The sequence below is a fragment of the Drosophila innubila genome (assembly GCF_004354385.1).
Source record: "Drosophila innubila isolate TH190305 chromosome 3L unlocalized genomic scaffold, UK_Dinn_1.0 0_D_3L, whole genome shotgun sequence".
Classification (NCBI taxonomy): domain Eukaryota; kingdom Metazoa; phylum Arthropoda; class Insecta; order Diptera; family Drosophilidae; genus Drosophila; species Drosophila innubila.
In genome coordinates, this window is record NW_022995376.1 from 1,651,721 (window position 1) to 1,674,114 (window position 22,394).

At 31.2% G+C, this 22,394-nt stretch overlaps 1 protein-coding gene across 2 annotated transcripts in view; it reads right to left on the bottom strand.

The window, feature by feature from the left end:
* LOC117788473 (sex peptide receptor) overlaps positions 1 to 21,804 on the bottom strand; it is a 31,083-nt gene extending 9,279 nt beyond the window's left edge. Inside the window, exons 1-2 of one of the 2 annotated variants that reach the window (XM_034627255.1) lie at positions 21,383 to 21,804; positions 16,749 to 16,896 (exon numbers count right to left, since the gene is read on the bottom strand). The gene's annotated coding sequence lies outside the window, so the exon portion shown is untranslated. The remainder of the gene's footprint in view (positions 1 to 16,748; positions 16,897 to 21,382) is intronic. The other variant, XM_034627254.1, reaches the window with a different exon arrangement.
* Positions 21,805 to 22,394: the final 590 nt, after the last annotated feature.

Genomic DNA, 22,394 nt, shown 5'->3' on the forward strand with positions numbered 1-22,394 from the left:
TTTTTTAATGCAAGATAAGCTCAGCGAAGGACTTGATAATTATGTTCCGAATAAGACGAAAAGAGAGGAAGTTGAAGGGAGAACTTGGGATGCTGAGTGAGTGAGAGAGAGATAAGTGAAGCCCCTTAACGACCTGGCTCTAAATTGAAGGCAGCTGTCTATCAAAAACAAATCCGCAAATTAATTGAAATCCCTCAAAAATAACAGAGACCGCATCAATCGATTTCTGGCCATCAGCTGAATATATAAACTTAAAGTGTTAGCTTTAGTTTCCCTTTATTCTCTATAATACTTATAGTAGATAGGGCTGAAAAGAATGCATGAAGTGAAGGCCAACAATAGTCGTAAAGTGAAACCAAAGAAAAGTGTGGCTAAAACTTAAAGGAATGCGAAAAATTAAAAAAGTTAAAAAAAAACAAGAAATAAATATTTGATACGCTAGCAGATACGCTGTATTCAATTTTTGACTGATCATTTCTATGGCAGCAATATGATATAGTAGTCCGATTTTAACTAAAATTGGTCAGATTGCAATAGGCAATACAACAATTTTGTAAGTTTGGTTAAGTTATCTCAAGTAACAAAAAAGTTGTTCAAAGTAAAGATTGATTCCAGATCCAGTCGATTTAAATATATATAAACTTCCTACGTTCTACCACGCCTACTTTAAAGTTAAAATAAAATCTAAATATATATAAAATTCTTTGTCCTGACTGACTCACTGATCATTGCACAGCCCGAACCATAAGACCTAGGAGACTGAAATTTTCACACAACATAGCTGAGACCATAGATAGACGGCGTTTTGCGAAATTCTAACTGCAAAAGAGTCAAATGCGGAGTCAAAGTTGACACTTTGAGAAAATTGCTAGTAATAAATAAATGAATTATGCATTACAATTTGCGTGACCAAACTATAATACCCTCTGCAAGAGTATAAAAACTATACAAAACACAAAATGTGTAAAAACTCTGAGAGAGAAGCAGAAACAACAACAGAGTCAAAATGTGGCTAAAAGTGTAAAGTAAAATGGCAACAAAAGCCACGTTCAAAGCTAAGCAATTAGGCAAGTTTTGAAGAGGGAGTGAGATGGAAATGAAACTTGGACTGGAAGCCAACAAATTTAACTCATATTGTAAATTTTTCAGTGACAAAAACAACAAATTGTTATTGTTGTCAGAGGCTGCAATTGACACAGAAAACAAGCTAAACAACAGAAACATTTCATGTGGAAATGTTGTCAACGAAACAGTCAACAACAATTTTCTATGCTGACCAAATAAAAAACCACGAAGCACATGTGCTTTTAATTTATTTCCTTACATTTTTGTGAGGGTATTTTGTGTATTTGTGTTGACATTTGATTGTGTTTTGATTGCTGTTAGCTTCCATTTAATGGCTTTAATGGCCAACATACATAGCTTTTGCTGCATTGCGCTTACGCCGCGTGTGACCAATAAGCTGTTCAATTATTTACGCTGATTTAGCGTTACTTTTATGTTGCTTTCAATAATATGATTTCACTTGGTCAAAATGAAAGCCTAAGTAGAACTTACACTGGTTATGTGAGCTTATGATATGTACGCATATACACTTAGAGAAAAATTATTTGATATATAATTATTAACTATATGATTTAACTATTTTATGATTGCCTTTCAGTTACAAATTAAATATAAATAAAGTCATTTTTAAAAAAAACTTTACAAATCTCTGATTTTATGTTGAATAAAATAATATAATATATAATATAAATCATATCAATCACTAAAATAAATATGATTTTGAATATAAAATTAAATGCTTGAAGAGTTTGTCACTTGATTTTACTATATTTTTATTTACTTTCACATTTAGTTAATTAAATATGTTATTAATTTAATTGAAATACGTATTCAATTTAAATAAAATATGGTTAAATCGAAAATGTTTGTGTTTATTTTATTATTATTTATTTTTACTATGCTTTATTTCGCTGCATGTATTAAATAAGAACTTTAGCTGAGCTGAAAATCAACTGAGGCACAAACGTGTGCGTTGCGAACTGTAAAACCGGATTTGGTTCCATCTGTGGCAGGCAGACCATAACATGTGGACACGTGCTTGCAACTCGCATGTCACTTGCCACTTGCCACTCATAATTTTGACCGTAATGCCTCTACTTATGCTACAACTCTCTCCTTTTCTCTCTCTCTCTATCTCTCTGTATTTGGAAAAAACTTTGTTTGCAGTGGCAAACAGCTCGTGCCACAATCAGTGAATGCTGTGGGGCAACTTAAAGCCAACAGACAACTGACAGAGGTAGAGCAGATGATAAGGAGAGAAGAAAGGAAGTGAGGAAAGAGCAGGAGAGATAGGGAAAGGGGTAGCTTAGACCGACACGCGTCTGTCTTCGGGGTATGCCGGAATCACAGTCAAGGGTATTAAGGCGAAGGGAGCACAGTAAATGTAACAATATTTTAATTATTTTACACTAGTGGAAAACATTCTATTTCCGACGAAAACTCTTAACATTGATACAAAAGACTTCATTTTGACGACATTTTCTTACTTAAATATCTATTATTTTAATTCAGCTTGATTTTAAAATAGTGCGAAAATATAATGAAAAAGAATAATTTAAAATGACAGTTAATAATATTTTATTTGGAAAAAATTAACTGCTTAGATAATTTAATGAAAAAAAAATATTTTTAAAATGTATAATGGTCAAGAAATTACATAAAACTCATATATATTTTTTTAACGTTAATATAATACTATTAAAGCTTTATTTGAAAATATTTTTATATGAAAATAAATTTATTATCATAAGTAGGAATTTTTAAGTATGAAATTTCTTGTATTAAATTATTTAATAGTCTTCTAATAACACAAATAAATTCATAAACAATTAAAAAAAACTAAATTTTGCAGCTTTGCAGCCTGATTATAAATACTCTGTAATGTATTTAAATGAAATGCACTATATACCCTCTAATTTGCATAGTCAGTAAGGTAAATTGCACATTTTTAAGCCACTTATGGGATTTAAAGCTATTTTCGCACACGGTTTGGCCTGTCGAGCTCTTGGCCAAATATTTGTTGAGGTAAAAGCACACACGCTTGTCACACACACACACACACACACACACACACACACACACAGAAATAACAGCATTTTGTAATTAAGCATTCATAAAGCGTTGACGAAAAGCAGCTTCAACAAACACAACGTGAGAGAGATGGAGGAAAAGGGCTAAAAATGTGAGAGAGAAAAAGTGTGTGAGTGAGGGAGAGTGCAACAAACAAACAGACAAATAAACAGAGCGTCAGTTGACACACATTTGGGCATAAAGCGACCACAGCACAAAGGACAAACTACACATTTCATTGCCAAAATAACAAAAGTCCTGCCACGAATTCACTCGCTTCCTCTCTCACTCTTCCTTTCACTCCCACTCTCTCTTTTTTTTTCTCTCTATCTCTCTCTCTCTCTCTGTCTCTTTTGTTTCGTGTCACTTAGCTGCAAACTGCATTTGCAAATATATTGCAAAATGACAGGACAAAACTTTAAAAGCCCTTTTGTTTTAATTATCCTGCTGTGCTTAGCGGTTGTTACTTTTTCCTAATTTCCCATTTTCATCACTTGCAAATTTAGCCATTTTAGCTTAATTAGAAAATTGTTTGTGGCTGCATTTTAAAATTACTTTTTTTAAATTCTTGTAAATTCTAAAACAAAGTCAAAGGACATTTTTTGCATGTCACAAATTTATGTAAAACTAATTTCAGCTCAAAAATCGTTCAATCACAAATTTTAATTATTTTGTAGGCACTCTCAGGTATTTATTTATTTATTTAAAGTCAACAAAAAGTCGATATACAATAAATAGGTTAGGCATTTAAAATAAAATTAAAAATTACAAAATACGATTTACCTCTAAGAAACTAAGAATTAAATTTTTAAACAATAAAAAAATTAAATAAAATTAATATGTTATTTTCTTAGCAAAATTAAGAATTAAATATTCTTATATTATGCAAGCTTTCTATTTAAAGCTGAAAATTGTATTTAAATACTGTGAAGTCTGCTAGTCAGTTAACTCTAATATATAAAATAAATAAATCAAATACATAAAATTAGTTGCACTAAAAAGCATTTGAGAACATTATTGGCAATTTGATAGTATAGGGTATTTGCAAGTCTAGCATTTGTATTTGAACTTTTACTTGTCTAGATAATAATATAATTAATGTAAGCACATCACTTAAAAAGCACTTAAATTAATAAATAAATAAATCGAAGGAACTAAAATTAATTTATGAAAGGTATACTCAGTCCCTAACTCTAGGGTATCTGCTAATCGAGCACTCCAAAGTCTTCATTTAATAACCTTGAAAGCCCTCAGTTTGCATATGAATCTTATCTGGCAGCTTGTTTGGGTTGCTTTATGGTTTTGTGAGCCACGTTTATGGCATGTTTCCATTTCTACTTCCAATCGGCAGTTGATTAGCTGCTTTCCCTTTCACTCACACTCTCTCTGTGTCTTTCACTTTCTCTTTCTACCCTCCCCAAATGTAGTACATTCAATGGGGAGTCACAATAAATTATGGAAAACCAGCTCAGCGTTATAATCAATACAATATTTCGCACCTCATTATGATCTCTGACAAATACATGAATTTATGACTTTTTTGTCGCTGAATTAATGAAGCATTTATTAAACAGAAAAAAAATATTGGGCACTTAACTAAATATGAATTGAATAATGTTACATATTTTAATTAAATAAACTGCAGTTAATTGAGCTATAAATTGAATTCCATAATTGAATTTAATAATGCTAAATATTTTAATTAAATAAATTGATTAAGTCTTAAAATTAATTCAACACTTGAATTTAAAAATGCCAAATATTTTAATAATGTAAATTGCATTTAATTGAGTTGAAAAAATGTATTTCAAAATGAAACAATTGAAATATCATTGTTTAATTAGCTTTATTCGCTTAGTTAAACTTATTTGTAAAGCACATTAAATGCCAACAATAAATGGCACATTAACAACAATGAAATATAATAAAAAATGCAACAAAATAAATAAATGTATCAAATTTAATTTACAAATGATTGCAATTTTCAGAGGGAAAAACAAAAAAGTGCATAACATATTTCAAATAACTAAATTAAATTAAATACATTAAATCATTTTGACACATGAAATAATTAAGAAATAAATAAATGTCAAACTAAATAAATAAAATTTATTTCTTATTTAATTAATAGGTTCAATTCGAATATATTTAAAATTTCGTGTATTTTATTCTTATTTTTCTAAAACATTGAAATAATATTAGTGACTAGGAAGTCCTTTTACGCTCAAAGTAATAAAAATAAAATAAACAACATGAAAATTTTAAACACAGCTGCAAATAAAATTTATAGAGTGGAAAAGTAAGAAAAGAGAGAAGGAGTAAAACCTGTTAAATGTACAAGTAAATGTACAAGTCGTCAGTCATCTGACTTAAAGAAGTAGAGGAAGAAGAAAAAGTCCACGTAAAAGATACATATATCAATTGGCCGGACTTACTCCAAAGTCTACTCAATAGGTATTATTTTTCAATTTATCATCCGAACTCGTACCTGGATACCTTCTTCTGGATTTTCACTGTGCGCATTTTCTTTCTATTAAAGTGCCATCAATTTTGCGGGCCATTTGCCCATTGTGCCACTTGCCACAAGGAGGATACTAACGTTTAGTTTTGGCCAAAAAAAAATAAAAATAAAAATACAAGAAAATAAAATCGCGTTTACTGAAATTTTCCAGACGGCATTCAACGAAACGTAACAAGAAATTGTAAGAAAATGAGAAAAGAGAAAAGTCAAGTTGACTGTCGAAACATTTTTACTGCCATGTCATAATAAAATTAAATGAGTTGGCCAGAAAATTCAGCCAACAAGTAAACGTGGCCAGCTGTCCAGTCTGGTCTCAGCTTTATTTCTAAAATACATTTTTTTACTTTTTAAATAGAAACTGTCATAATAGATGATTTAAGCATTACAAAAATGATTGAATATTTAAACTTATTTCAGCTGCTAAACTGGCTCAATCATCTTTCACATTTCTTGGCCAACAAATGCTTATAAAATATGCATTCTTTTTAAAACTTTTTTTATTGCAGACTGAAAACAATTTTCGTGAAACAGAAGAGAACAGAATTTGTAATTAAGCTCGATTTTGGGACTAAAAAGCATTCCCGAAAGTTTAAAGGGGAAACAAAAGCTCAAACCAGTGTGTTAACTTTTCATTTCTTGTATTAGCCACGTTATCGATTCATTACCTGATCCCTAAGCCAACAGTCGACCCAAGGAATTTCAAGTCATAACACGCGCAATTAAACTCGACTCGCTGTCGTGTTGTAAATACTAATATATATATGCCATACACACTAATCTCTACGTCTAAACGTGTAGGTGTATGTGTGCGTATCTGTGTGAGCAGGTGTGTGTAGGGGTGTGTGTGTGTGTGTGTGACTTTATGCTAATGGTAATTTGCTGCTGCTGCCTACTTGAAGGCGATGTCCCAAAACACATTTATTTCTTGCCCACGTGTGTGTTTTCCTGTGTGTAACTTTCTGCTTGTGTGTATGTGTGTGTGTGTGTGTGTATAAATAATATTCATTACAAAATTACAACAATTTTTGTTACGCCATTTATTTTTTGTGGCTTACAAGCGAACGAATTTGCGTACATTTCTTATATAATTTCCACATTTTCATTTTTTCTTATTTTATCCACTGTGGTAAATGGAAAAAAGTAGGGTATTTTGAGCAGCGAAAGGCATTGCTAATCCTATTGAGAATTTAAAAGAAGTTTACTGAATTGTTTTCTATTTTTAAAGTTAATTAAACTAAATTAATTTAAAATGATGAGTTAAGAACCATAGAGAAAGTATAAAACTCATTATTGTACAGCCCAAGCCATAAGACCTAGGAAACTGAAATTTGCACACAGCACAGCTGATAACATAAAAATACAAAATTTCAAAATAATATATATTAATTTCTTATTTTGTTAACAAAATGAGTTAACTAAATATATATTTTGGATGAGTGTGCAGAAGTTATGCATGAAATTAGCAGTGGCTCCATCTACCGTTTGTAGATTAACTATCTTTCACTTACATATTTAATTTTAATTACTTAAATATACCAAAAAATTTCATTGCGGAACAATTATTTAATTTTTTGATTAATATTAAAAAGACAACTGTATCAAAAATAAAATTAATAAATTAAAAGAAAGTCGGTCAACTTTTAATTTTGAGAGAATATACTCTACGATTTCTAAAAAAATTTACTCTGAAAACTTTCAGTGAACAAATGTAAGGATATCTTATAGTCCATCACTCCATTGCCTGAAAAGTTTTCATTTGATTTTCTTTATTTTCGTACAGAGCCTACAAATTTCCCTTGCCGCGACTTTGAAATGATTTTTTAAATTCATACTCGTTTTTCCAGCTACTGCCTGTGACTCTGTCTGTGAAATATTTTTCATCATGTCAGCATGTCTCGCAAGTAAATGCTGCGTATGTTGCAGGGTCACAGTTTCAAAGGGGAGCTGGGATATAAGGACACCAGGCAACACATGAGGCGCCACCATAAATTTTATTTCGTTAGTTTCAGTTTTACATTTAATGCTGCATCAGATATTAAAGAAGTGCGTGAGACAATTGCAGCTTTTTTATTGCGCATACGCAGAGTTGTCGCTGACAAAAAATGTTTGCAATAAAAAAGAGTGGAGTTGCTTTTAGGGACTACTTTTTTTGTTATAGTTAGAGTTATCATCTTTGTTTGAATTCTGTCAAAAAAAAATTAATTGACGGAAAATAATACCAGTTTGAATGCAGAATGAATTCAGATGCCAAAACATGATCTAAATGACATTCCGCTTGAAAATCGATTGAATTTTGACAAAGTTATGCAAGTTTAAAGTTGGAGAAACCTTTGCCTTAGCAATTTTACAAGTCAAATTTTTTGTCCGTTTTAGCTTGATTTTTTACAGAAAAATGAAACCTCTCAAAATCAAATTTAAAGTGTCGTTTTATACTATTTTATGCCCCAGGAGTTGTTTAAAAGTGAAAACTCAGGTTTTTAAATTTTGAAAAAAATATTTTTTTCAAAAAGTCAAAGGGGGGAGTACATGATTTTGTCGGAAACAAATCGAAATATAAATTTTTTTTTAAGTTAACAAATGCAGAATCAATTTAAAGACTAAATATTGATCAAAATGACATTCCGCATGAAAATCGGATAATTTTTGCCAAAGTTATGACAGTTCGAAGTTGGTCCAAATGATGACCTAGCAACTTTACATGACAAAATTTTTGTTATAACTTAATATAAAAAAAATATATTATTTATTATTTAAATATAGAACATAAAGAAAACAACAAAAGATTAAATAATATTATGAAAGTAAAGAAATAAAATTTAATCAATTGAAATAAATAAACAAATTTTATAATTATTTTAAAACGTTTTAGAGGCCTGCTATTAGAGTTGTATTATAATACAATTTTAACCTGAGAGTTTTCCTTGACTTCTGTATTTTCTTTTTTCCCCCTTTCGTGTTCTGATTCAGCTGATTGATTCGTTTATAGGCCAGAGCTTTGATGCTGTGGCAAGCTCTTAAGTCGCAGCACTTCTACTTGTAGTATGTAAATTTGAAGCAGCCCCAACACAAAAGCTGTAAGGCAAAAGCCGAAAGCCAAAAACGTGGCGAATATTGAGCCAAATTGCATATTCATACGGAAAATTGACTACAAAAGCGTTTCACGAATTTGGCGCACCACTTGCCAGGCACTCGTACACTCGTACAGTTTTGTTCAGGGCCAAAATAACAAAAGCCTGGCCGAGAACAAGAGCTGCAGCGTTTACCTTGAGCTCGGACCCCAAAAAAGCCAAAAACATAAATGAACCAGAAGTGAAGTGGCTAACTGACTAACTGAAAAGCATTTGCTGTCAACGAATACATTTGCTTGTTCAGCACTTGCCGACTTCACTTCTGGAATACTTTAACTTCAACTTAAGGTCAGGTTAAGACAGCAGCCATTTTAATTAAATGAAAGCACCAAAAAAAAAAAAAATAAATAAAGTAAGAGTTCCTCAAAGCGTTGAGGAAATAGCAAAATGAGGTCAACAAGCTGTCAGAGACTTAAGAAAATTGAAAAACTAAGTAGTTATGCTACAGATACGAGTATGTGTAAAAAAACATGAAAAAAGAAGGAAAACAAGTAAGACAAGAAATGTAAAACAGGCTCTATAGAGTAAATAGCCACATATGCTGCAAAATTTGCCTAAGTAAAAGTATGAAAAACTGACTGTAAGATGCTTGGTTTTCTATGCCACAGATGAGTGAGTGTGTGTGTGTGTGTGTTGTGTGTGTGTGTAGGTAAAAGGTGTGAGCTGGCATTCTGTCAGTAGGAAGAACAAGTAGCCAGAAGCACTTGAGTGCGCTTGAGACATGCATAACAAAATATGTATAACAGAGATAGACAGAGTGAAAGAGAGAAAGAGAGAGAGAGAGAGAATTCTTAGCACAGCAGCAAGACACGTCCAAGGTGAGAAAATTGTGGATGGACAAAGTGTTTTTCGACACTTGCCTGTAACATTCTTTCAGACATTGGCATCGCCTTTGTAACCCAAGCACCATAAAACTTAAGCCACAACATGAGAACTACAAACAGACGCAGCAAGTCGACGCATTAAATACACTAACTAATTTTTTTTTTTAATTTGTACAAACTAAAGCAACTATCAGAAAGGAAAGACATTTAAAAATAAACAAAGTCTTAAATAAAATATAACCAACAATTGAAAACTACTTAAAATAAATATTAAATGGAAAATTCCTGTTTTTAAAAATTATTTAGCGGTATTTTTAATCTAAAATTAAATTAAAAAATATTTTAGTATTTAATTATTTTATAAATATATCTACACTTCAATGAACTCAGAAAGCAACTATCAGAAAGAAAAGACACTTAAAAATAGTCAAAATCTTAAATAAAATATAACGAACAACCAAAAAGTACTCAAAATAAATATTAAATTAAAATTTGCTGTTTTTAAAAATTAATTTGCGCTTCTCTCAAACTAAAATTAAATTTAAAAAAAATGTTTAAGTATTAAATTATTTAATAAATATATTTATATTTAAATTAACTCAGAAAGCAACTATCAGAAAAAAGAACACTTGAAAATAGACAAAATCTTAAATAAAATATAACGAACAATTAAAAAGTACTAAAAAAAAATATTCAATTGAAAATTGCTGTATTTAAAAATGGATTAGCGCTATTCTCAAACTAAAATTAAATTACAAAATATTTTAGTATTTAATTATTAAATAAATATATTTATACTTAACTAATTTATACTAAACTAAGCTACAATAGAAGGGCGCTTGAAGACTATTTCAACAATAATTAAATTTAAATATGCCCATGTAAAGTGCCCATTAGAAGTATATAAAAAAAAATACATTTCATTTTTAATTTTATGACATTAAATTTTTTAAAAATATATTGCGTCATTTTAAATTCATGTCAACACGTTTTATGTTGATTAAGGAGTTTTATTGTCGAAAGCGCCAGCTGCGAATTCGGTGCCACAGTTGACTGCGTTGCATGCCACATCCCTTGTGTCACATCAACAATTTGGTCATTGACATATCGAGAGTGTGGTGCAAGGCAACTGCGTGGGTCTTTCAGGGGTCGACGGGGGTCGTGGGGTCGTTGGGTCGTTGGGTCGACGGGTCGGTCATATATTTTTCAGCCAAAACACGATACTTACAAAAGCGCATTTTTCACGTGCCAAGTACGAAAGTTGACATTGCAGAAAAGCAAGAGAGAGGTAGAATAGCGAGAGAGAGAGCGAAAGAGAAAGTAAAGGAGACTTAGACTCGCCCACATTTTGGGAATTCAACAAATTGTTAGGCATTTTCAAAGTGTTGGTCATTGCAATCAACGAATGCTCAAAAGATTTTCCTTTTATGTGCTGCATGTGGTCAGAACTAAATTAGAAAGATTGCAAGAAGGGGGCGTGGCAGCAATCGATTCCAGTTAAATCGCCTTAACAGCTAGCTGAATTCTCCTCTTGTAGAATCAGTTGAATAAATGAGGGAGTTGCTTTCAATAAGCTGCTGATGAGGAAGATTCAAATGAAATACAGCATTCTCTAAACCTAAGACAACAAGTAATATTGCTACAGCTGAGCTGCTCGACTGTAAGATGCCCAGTATACGCATTTTCACAATTGGTCAATTAAAAAAAAAAATTAGATAAGATAAAAATTAAAATAAAAATAGAAGAAAAATTATAATAGATAAAAAGAGATTTCCTGGTTTCGAGCTTCTGTACTTCTGCTAAAATAAATATTGCAAATTTCTAATTTGTTTTTAGTTTTCAAAATTTTACAATATTTGCAGACGCATAAGCAAGAAAAAAAAATTTAACAAATTATAATAATATTACATAATATTCGATAAAAATAGGAATCACAAATAAGAGTTATGATTTCAAGAAAATTAAACCTGAAAAAAATAACTTAGATGAATGAGAAACTGTTCAGAATGCAGTATTCTGGAGACAGGATAAACCTTTTATATAAATATTAGGTACAAGAATTAATTTAAAATCTTACTTCGATCAAAATAAAATATTATGAAGTGTTTATTAAATTTCAATTTTTATTTTAAAACAAAATATAATTTTTATTCTCAATTATAAAAATTAAATATTAGAGGAATTTTTCGATATTTTAATAAAAAAATATTTATAAATTTTACTTTCCAACTGAGCGAAGAAAACTTGAAAAAATTCGATAAAAAAAAAGATCCCAAACTGTGTGCAGAACATAGAAGTATTGTCACCAAATAAAGTTGCTCTAACCTTTATAGTCTCCGAGGTCTAGAAGTTTATATAGATAGACAAACCTTGTAACAATTTTGTTAGCCCATGTAACCTTTTGAGTACTCGGCTTAAAAGCAGCAAGTACGATTTGGGACTCTACGGGCTGAAAGCAAACATTTACCGAGAATGTCTGACAGGTGCTGCAGTAGTTCAGTTCACTTGCATTATTTGCAATTTAATATTTAAAAGGAGGATGACAGAGAAATTTCAGTAAATGTAGTCGAGTAACTGTTGAACAGCTGAAATGCTGCCATGCTTGGATCATTTACAAACCAGAGTTGTCACGTTTTCCGTTGCCGAGCGAGTGAACTGAGAAATGTCAACAGCAGGTAATAAGCATGTCCTGAGTGTTTCCTGTTTATGCCACACGCATCTCAACAAGTCGACAAAATGTTTCAGAGCCAGACAAACAGACACAGTTCCCAGCTGACTGTCAGTAAGACTTTTCCTCTCTCTCACTCACTCTCATTTCCCCACTGTCTCTTTCTCTCTCTCTATGTCGTTACGTGCTTTGCTATTTGTCTCTGACTTCTCTTGCCTGCTGACAAAATGCAATTCTCCTTCTTATTATACCCGTTACTTAAAAAATAAGTAAACGGGTATATTGTATTCGTTGGAGGCATCTCCGACCCCATAAAGTATATATATTCTTGATCAGCATCAACAGCCGAGTCGATATAGCCACGTGTGTCTGTCCGTCTGTCCGTCCGTCCGTCTGTCTGTCTGTCCGTCTGTCCGTCTGGCCGTCTGTCCGTCTGTGTGAGCCCCTAGATCTCAGAGACTATAAGAGATAGAGATACCAAATTTGTCACACAGTTTTATGGTTATTAACGTTAACTATTAATATTATCTATAACATGACTTAACCTCAGCAAGATCGAACAAGTAGAACGGTAGTAATAGCTTACCAAAGTTATTAATAAAGTTATTATTTCGAAGCAATCACCTAAAAGTATGCAGTTGTTTTTATTAGGTAGTAATTTCTTTAAAGTACTTTTATATATATTGAAATAAGTAACGGGTATCCTATGGTCGGTTTCTCAACGATAGCCTTTCCAACTTGTTTTTGTTTTTTCTTTCTTGGTGCAAAGCAAAAGCCAAAGACGTTGAAAAATGTGAAAATGTCTGCAAAATGCTTTTTCTGCAGCTGAACAACTGATAAGCATATATTCAAATCAAGTGAAATTACCCCAAAATGGGTGAAATAATGCATCTATAAAGCACGTGTTGAAGAAAAAAGAAACTTAATGCAAGTCAAAAGACTCATAGCTCAAGAAATTCTCTGCCTCTCTATCAACTAAATTATATACAGTATGTCAAGTTATTCTTTTCACCAAAGGTTGCAATAACAATCAACACATACATATTTAAAAAATACATTTTTTTTTAGATTTCATTGGATTTTGTTTTAACTTAAAACAGAACAGTGTCTGCGCATTAACAACTTAGAATAACACTTTTTTACATGTTTATTTATTTTAGCTGCCAACACTGCAAATAAGTTTATATAGTTGTCAAAAATAAACTGAATCATAATTATTTATATGGAAAAGTTTATTTTGTTTAACATTTCAGCTTAAAAGCAAACATGGACCTTAAAATAAATTAAAGTATCGACAAAAATGTTTTAATTAATATGCAGACGATTGAAGCATATTTTATACAAAATAAAAAGTATCAATGACAACAGAGAATATATAAAATTCATAAATCTGTTTTATATTTTCAAAGTGAATAATTTATTTTATTACATTTGCTTAAAAAAGCATAAGCAACTATAATAAATTTAAAAAAAAATAGATATAGAAAAGTAATTTTTTCTATGTAATATATAACTATTATGGCGTACTTCTTCTTAGTCAAAACAAATGCTTGACATACTGTACACATGACACTTCCAACTGATTTTATTTTACGTTTGTTTTGGTGACAGAACCAACCAAAAAATTGGGCCGCATTATGTTGAAATCATGGCAAATACGAGACATATAATGAAAGTACTTTTTATAGTATATGTTAGTGGAATATGCCGTCAGTTAAGCATAAAAAACATTGTTCTATTCCCCGCAAAATAATAAGCTCAAGTCTAGCATATTGTCTGTAAGCAAACCTGCTCATTCCCTTAACAAATTGTGTGTAGTACACTCAAAAAAATCTTAGCTTAGTTAATTTTAACAAATTTAAAATTTTCTAAAATTTTAAAAATCTAAATAAGGAAAATGCCTTTCACAATTAAGAGGAATTTAGGATTATAGAAATACTAAGACCCACAATTTTATGTAAAGGTAAAAATCACAATTTTTCAAATAAGTATTTATCAACATGAGAAAATTGTTCTCAATTATAAGGCCTGTTCCTGTTTTCACATTCGGCAAGATTTTGGCATTCATTTTGTCAAAATTTTGCGGATTGAATTTATTTTTAGACAGTGGAAAATTAATGTAAAAAATACATTTGATTAAATGCTATAAAATAAAAAGTAAACCCTGAAACAGGCCTGTATTAAATTTATTAAATCAAAATACATATAATTTCTATACTAAATTTATAAAATAAATTTTCTGAGTGCATGTTCAAAGCGACATGCTCGGCATTTATATTCTTTATAATCTTTTAAGGGCCGTTGTCTGTCGTATCTTTTGTCTATTTGCCATTTTTGTTCTGCTTACTGTTGATTGTTGATTGTTGCTGTTTCCCTTGTCCCCTCTAGTTGTTGTTGTTGCCATTGCCATTGTTTATGTGGGCCAATGTCTGAGCATCTGTTGTTCAGCTACACACAATTCTACACACTTTATTTTGGTGAAAGTAAACAAAGCATTTAACTGCCTTTAAGGCCATGCAATGGTTTAATGCACTTTGTTAAATGTGCCGCTCAAAAAGTGTTTGGATCAACGGGAATTTTCATAAGTAATCGATAAGCAATTAAGATTAATCGTGCAGAGTGTAATGCACCAAACTTTAATCCCTATTAAGAGTTGTTTTGTATTTATTCGAGCTGAAATGTAAATTTAATTTCAATTTCCCATCTCGTCTTACCAATTAAATAATAATTGAAGTTTCCACGCTTTAATAGCCATAATTGCAGCTTTGCTTACTCTATCAAGTTGCCAGCTTTTCGCATCAAATATTTCATCTATAATAACAGTCTCAGCTCAACACTTTCATGCCACTTGTCACTTGCCACATGCCTTTAATTTAATTTAATACCTGCTCTCAATGCTCTCTCTCTCTCTCTCTTTCTCTCTTGCTTTTTCTCGCCCTCCAGCTGGACTGAGTAATTTACACGCTTGGCAAATGCATCATAAATATCATTTATAAACGAAATACTCGTAATCATCATTTATGACTGCATTTCTACTGCACTCTTGCAACAGATTTTCCCCCTGCACTTCTAACCGTGTTCTCTCTTTCACAGACAGATTGTTTTATAAGCATTTCCTGCGCCACATTGCGTATGCTTAATATTCGCCTAGATTTATGCAATGCTTTTGCTACTGCAAGCAAAGGGAGGGAGGGGATTGTTGGCATCTGTGTTGGCAGTGTTGTACTTTTTGAAACTGCTTCTGCCAAATAAAAACACATTTTAGTAAAAATAAATATAGTAAAATCAACATTTTAATGACTCTAAAATTTTTTAAATATTCTAATCCGTTTTTTGATCTGTTCAGCTTGTATTATATATTATTATTTCTTACTTTTAATTGCAAATCCATTTATAACTAAAGTTTATTAATAACATATAACTATTATAATTGCTATTAAATTTATTTATCAACAATAATGAGTAAAATTGACTTATTTTTCAATATTTTTGCAAATATTGAAGACATTTATTTAGGAGCTTCTTTATAATTTTTCTACGCTAAAATAATCGTGTTTTCAGTTTAAGCATTTGTTAATCAGAAACCATTATCATCTACTCAAATATTTAAATTAAATCTGTATTCTGTACATAATTCATGCTTTCATGCTTTTAATGAATCTAATATATTTTTTAAAATTCTGTTAAATTTTTTGATCTATTCAGCTTGTACTATATTTTATTATTTCTTACTTTTTATTATAAATGCATTTTTTTAAGAAAGAAAAGTTGAAAGTTTATAAATCATAATTATAATCATTTCCTTTAAATTTATTTATAAATAATAATTAGTAAAAATAAACTTATTGTACAATATTTTTGCAAATATTGAAAATATTAAATATTAAAATATTATATATCATATTTCTACGCTAAAATAGTCGTGTCTATTAATTAACACATTTGTTAGTCATCATCTATTTAAATATTTAAATTAAATCTGTAGTTTTTACTTCATTTATGCTTTCATGCTTTTAATTCCTACTTTTTCTGCTTATTTCATTTTATTTTATTTTATTTTTGTAGCGAGTAGTTGGCATCACTGTTCGAGATTGAGAAAGCGCGAATATTCGCACTGATGTTACTAGTACTATATGCAATATGGATACGCCTTCACTCATGCATATCCACTTTGATGCTCAGGCTGTTGATGGGACGTGATGCATTTCCCTCCCTCTCCCTCTGCCTCTTTCTCTCTCCCCTCTCTCTCGTTCTCGTTCTCATACTCTTTCTTCTTGGCATTGACCTTGCAACAGTTTAATGCATACGTAACAGTTTTTGTGTCTTGCTGGTACACACATGGTACACAGATTTATTTGCACTACTTAAACGCGACTGTTGCCCGCAAAGGGACTCCAAGTGGACCTCGAACATAAGCTTGGCAGCATGAAATATTGATCCATTTAAGGGTCTAGCATGCAAAAAAGGCTTACAACTTACAAACGCATAGTTACAACCACATTTGGGTCACGTGGTCTTTTATCAGTCGTCTGCAACTTTGTCAACCGCACCCATATAAATCTTTCGGTTTGCCACTTGCCACTTGAGAATCAAATTGTTCAACACCCAGAGAAAAATGCTCTGAAATTTTAATATTAGAATATTTAATAAAGATTTTAAATAAAAAAAAAAATTAAATTAAAATCATACAAAATGTAAAATTAAAACTGACAAGATGGAATGTAAAAAAACCAATTTAATATTGAACAGTGTAAAATAAAAAAAATCTAGGTATATTCAAAAAATTATGAAATAGTCCAACATATTTTAATTAAATAATAATTTTTAATATAGTACAGCTAATTTTGAATAATTTTATATTCAATTTAATTACTTAAATCAAAGTCGTATATTCAAACTAAAAAATTTTATTTGAATACGTTTATTTTGTATTTGACTGCAATAATTTTTTCCTATGCGTTTTTTCATCAGTGTGTAGCTCTTGATATTGGTATTCAAATTTTCTTGCTTTGCCCGCAAGTTTTATTGAAAAATTGTTTGCCATCTAAAGAGTCGTTTGAATTTATCCAAAGGGCCGGCTAGACAAATACTTGATGTGTCTCATTTGTGGCTAAAAAGGTCTTAATGTTATCAAAACCCATTGCCATTCATTTGCCTTCTCAAGGTACACATTGCTTGCATTATCACTTTTACACATTTCACACGTTTTTCTCCCCCACACACACACATGGCGTATGCGCAATTTTCTTGGTAATCACAAAGTTGGGGCGCAACTTTTTACAAGCTGTAAAATGTTTCGCTTCCCGTTGAAAAGTTGTGAATTTATGAATATGCGATGCATAACGCTAAAATGGATTCTCAATAAAGCGGCACGCTTGGCGTATACGCAATATTTTTTTCTGCGAACTTTTCAAGTCAAATAAGTAGTTAGAGAGTGCTCATTAAAGGGTTTTATATTTTCACGAATTGTTACAAAGGCATTGTGAGCTTAAGGTACACATAACGTATACGTAATGTGTGCATATTAAGCATACGTCATGTTGACTGTGACAGTTTAAGTTATAAAAGAGTTTTAAATAAATGTAATTTCTGAGTTTTCCTCAATTCTTGTAATTAAGGTTCGATGAACTGCATTTCTTATGAATTTCTTCAGACATTTTTAAGTTTTATTCTTTCAGTATTAAATAAAAATTAAAACATTTAATATTTTTTATCCTCTAAATATTAAATTAAAATTACATATGTATTATAATTATTTTATTTATTAATTTTTACTCGCTATCTCAAATTTCACTTTAAAACTCAAATGAATTATGGCCGACTGCTCCTGTTTAACTTTAAATAAATAAATATTGAAAATAAATAAATACAAAACTCATTTAAAACAATTGCTTGACTTGAAAAGTATACTCAGCTGTTGAAAGTCTCAAGCAGTTGAAAAATGTGAAAACGGAGTTTTCTTTCAGCCAAATTGCTACAGTAAAGGGAGATCAAGTTGTGGTTAAACGGAGACAAAGGATGCGCTGCCTTTAGATACATAATTTGACTCGACGTGAATTGAATTGAGCCGAGTTGAGTTGAGTTGAAACCACAAAATACAATTACAGTCTCATTGGCAGTTGCAGAAATTAATTGGCTTCAACTTGTGCGACAATTCTTATGAACTTGACCAACTTGTCTGCCATTGAATCCCATTTTCGAAGAGTCCAACTGAGTCGCAGAGTCTGCAATTACTTCTGCACTGCACTGTGCGGCTATTGACATTTGACTTTGTCCCAATATGACGAATATGACAGACATCAAACATTAGAGAAGCAAATTTATGTTCACATTCAATAGCTGACTGTGTATACCCTGTATGCAAAGCAGCGCTGTGGGAGGGTAGACTCGACTGGGGATAGAATTTATATTTATCATTTATAACTTTAGGCAATTTATATTTAATTATTCAAATATTAATAAAAGTTATATTACACATTTAAATAAATAATTATTTTACATAAAAAAGAGTAAACTCAAAATTTAAACCAATAATTAAAATTTAAAAACTTGTTTATTTCATAATTTTTATTTTTCCAAATTAATTTAATTTAATTATTAATTTATTTAACATTAACTAAGAAAAGTCGGATAGATATAAATTAAAATTTCAGACTGAAAGGATAACAAATAAGGCATTGATAGTTAAAAAAAAATAAATAAATAAATTTAAGTAAATCATAAATTTTAATTTAACAATAGACTAAAAATTACAAGTGTTATAAAGAGAAGTTAGTTTAAATTAAAAGTGAAAAGTTGGTAAGTTGATATATGATAATTTGAATAAAGTTTAAACAGTTCTTCATAGTGTATAATTTGCAGGGTATTGCTCAGTCTCTCAACTCTCAACTATATAATTTACTTAATGTATTTGTTGCCTTTTGACGCCACCAAAAAAATAGCGAGTCAACTAAATGTGTCCGCAGTGGAAAAGTCAATTAAATCCAACGCACAAATTCAAACATTTTGACAGCTGCATAAATAGAAAATGTATAGGAAAAATAAAGGGAAAACCACAAAATAAAAAAAATATGCGAGATATGCTCATGTTATTTCCACTCAAATTGAAATGTTTATGTGTTTTCTGGCTTTTATTGACAGCAGACCAGAATCTTTGGCTGTTTGCATAAATATTGTAAGAGTACAAGAATAAATTGGTAAAAGGCTTGCACTACTCGGACTCGGATTTTTAGCCAACTTGTGTGGCAATTTCCTTGAGGGAAATTAGAAAACTTTGGCGTTATCTCAACGCCAACAACTGGGCACAAATGTTTTAGCCAAAACAAACAAACCTTTCGTGTTCATTTGTTAGCGCTTCTCTTTGGCTTTTGTTACACAAATTTCTGGACTCTCCTTCTCCCTTAACAATTTTCATTGTGTGGCCGTAAAAAAGGAAAATTCCTGCTGCTTCCTCTTACTTCCCTGGCAGTCGGAAAGATACAAATCTAGCAGAAATGTAAAAATTTCACGTTTATGTGCTTTGAGGTTTGCGGTGTTTCTCGCCTCACTTTATGTTTCTTATTCGTATTTGTTATTTGTTGTCATTTTATTTTACTTTCGGCTTTTCTTGACTGCTGCTTTAAGTTGATTTTTATATGAGCTGCTTCCCTTTTTATTTCATTTTGTGTGTTTTTTGCCTGCATACAAAGTGAAAAGTGAATTTTATGACGATCCAAGCAGCTGTACAAATGATTTTGAGTCACTTTTACTGTTTATGGTCGACGTCTATTGACTATAAAAATATATTTTATGGAAAACACATAAATTTCATTTACACTTTCCAGGGAAAACTACACCCCAGTTGATAGTTGAGGAGCTGTGTGGTGTTGTGGTGTTGTGAGTCCTTCGATTGCACTTTTGCGACAGCATTGATCATAAAAGAAAACCGAAAAGCTCATTCTTCTATCGCCTAAGGCTTTAAGGCTTGTAATAGCCATAAGTGGTGGAACATGTGGCATGAGAATAAAAATAGATAAGCGCTCGGGGATAAAATAGAACATAGTTTAAGCCAAGGGTATAGTTTCGGCTCGAAAAAAAAAATAATAATAATGACATAAATTGCATACTTATTTATATTCTACTGTATATCATTAAATTTTAGCTTGCAACTAAAGCAGTGGAAAAATAATAGTAAATTTAATAATTGCAAACTTAAAAGTATTTTTTTTATTTAATAATTCTGAGTGTTTAAAAAGTTAAGAATAATAAGAAAACAGTTGGGTAAGAAAAATCAATTTAATTTCTGTCAATAATAATTGTGCTGTTCAAACTATAAATTAAATTATGTAATTATTTCAATAATAATAATTATTCAATAATATTTGTGCTGTTCAAACTATAAATTAAATTGTGTATCCTAAAAAAATAAGGTTCGATTCAGGATAGCCAAATAGTTATATGAATTGCATATTACATATTTTTCCATACCTTATTATATTTTAACTTGATTTAAGCAGTGCAAAAATAATATAAAACAATTATTATCAAATCAAAAAAAACTATTAACTAATTTTTTATGCTTTAAAAATTAAATTGAGAAAATAAAATAATTTTGATGTACGAAATTTATTCAAAATAATCCATCCTACAAATAACGGTCCGATTCAGTAGAAAAATAATTATATTCTATATATTGCTAATTTGTAATTTTCTTCTAAATTAGTTTTTTACTGAGCAGAAATAATAGTAAAATTTGTATCTTCCGTTAAATTATAAAAAACTTAGCTAAATTTTGTATTAAATAATTTTGAAGACTTAAAAAATTAACAAAAGTAAAAAGTATTGAGAAAATATTAATATATAAAATGAAATCAATAGCTTGTGCTCAGATTGTTTGAGCTGCCAACTGAAGCAAAATCTAAAAATTTTTGCTGTCCTGGCTTTAATACTCAACTCGTTTGACAAGTACTTTAGCGTAATTTTAATTAAATTTAGCAACTGGTCAAAGAAGGATGGTTAATGGGTTTTGCAAAGCCACAAAATCCTCATCAAAGCAGCTTTGTAAATTGCCAAAACTTTTATTCGATAAGGTGGAGGTTTTGGAGACTTGACGAGCTGTAGAACTCACCTCAGACGGATGTTTTGTAGCTCCAACTGAGACAGCGTTTACACGATTTCAATTAAAGTCAAGACGCGAATTGCATTTATCATTTTTCATACTTATTTATTTTTTTATAATTTTTTGGTAGAAATAACACTTCAACTAGATGTCAGCAGCAGGCGAAGCATTTTCCAAAGATATTTCAATTTATTTTTTTTTTCTGCTGCCTTTATTTATTTATTTATTTTTTTTTTGACAACACAGAAAAAGGCGAATGAGACTGGAGATAAGCTGAGATGCAGACCGAAGCTGTCCGAAGCGTTTGCCGAGACACGTGCGTGCGGCGCCGCAATGGAAAACCAACTGAAAATGCTGAAAAACCCAAAAACAGCAGAAGCAGCTGACGCTGACTGCGCTGCTTGTCTATTTCCTGTGCGCCTGTCGAAAGTGTTGCCATTGCGGTGGCAGCGGCAGCGGCAGCGACAGCGACAGCGACAGCGACTGAGGCAGCGACAGCGCCGAACAGCTGTTCAGGCAATAAACAAGCCTTGACATCCACAAGGCGCAACTGGTGTACGCATAGCATCCACTTGGCATCCACACAATCAGCTGACGCGCAGAACTTGTTGACGTTGCAGAGCGCTGCTCTCACAACTCACGCTCTCTTGCTCTCTGCAGCGCTCTCTCTGACTTTGCAGACGTTTGTTTTTGCTCCTGTGTTTGCTTTTGCTTTTGCCTTTCCTTTGTGGATTGCATGTTACGCTGCTTTTTATGAATGGAAACCGCGCATTTCTCATATGCTGTTTTTTTTTTGTTTTCACTCGCCTTTTTTTGTTTCTGTTTGGCGCGCTAAATTTTCCTACCTGCTGCTTATATTTTATTATATTTTGCCTGGTCAAAATAGACAACAAACTGCCAACAAACAAAACAAGCAAACACACACAGTTACAGTGACTGCCAAACCTGTGTACATTTGAGAATAGCAATCGTTTTGGCCGCTGCCCACTTGGCGTATGTGTAATAAATCAACAAATGGAAT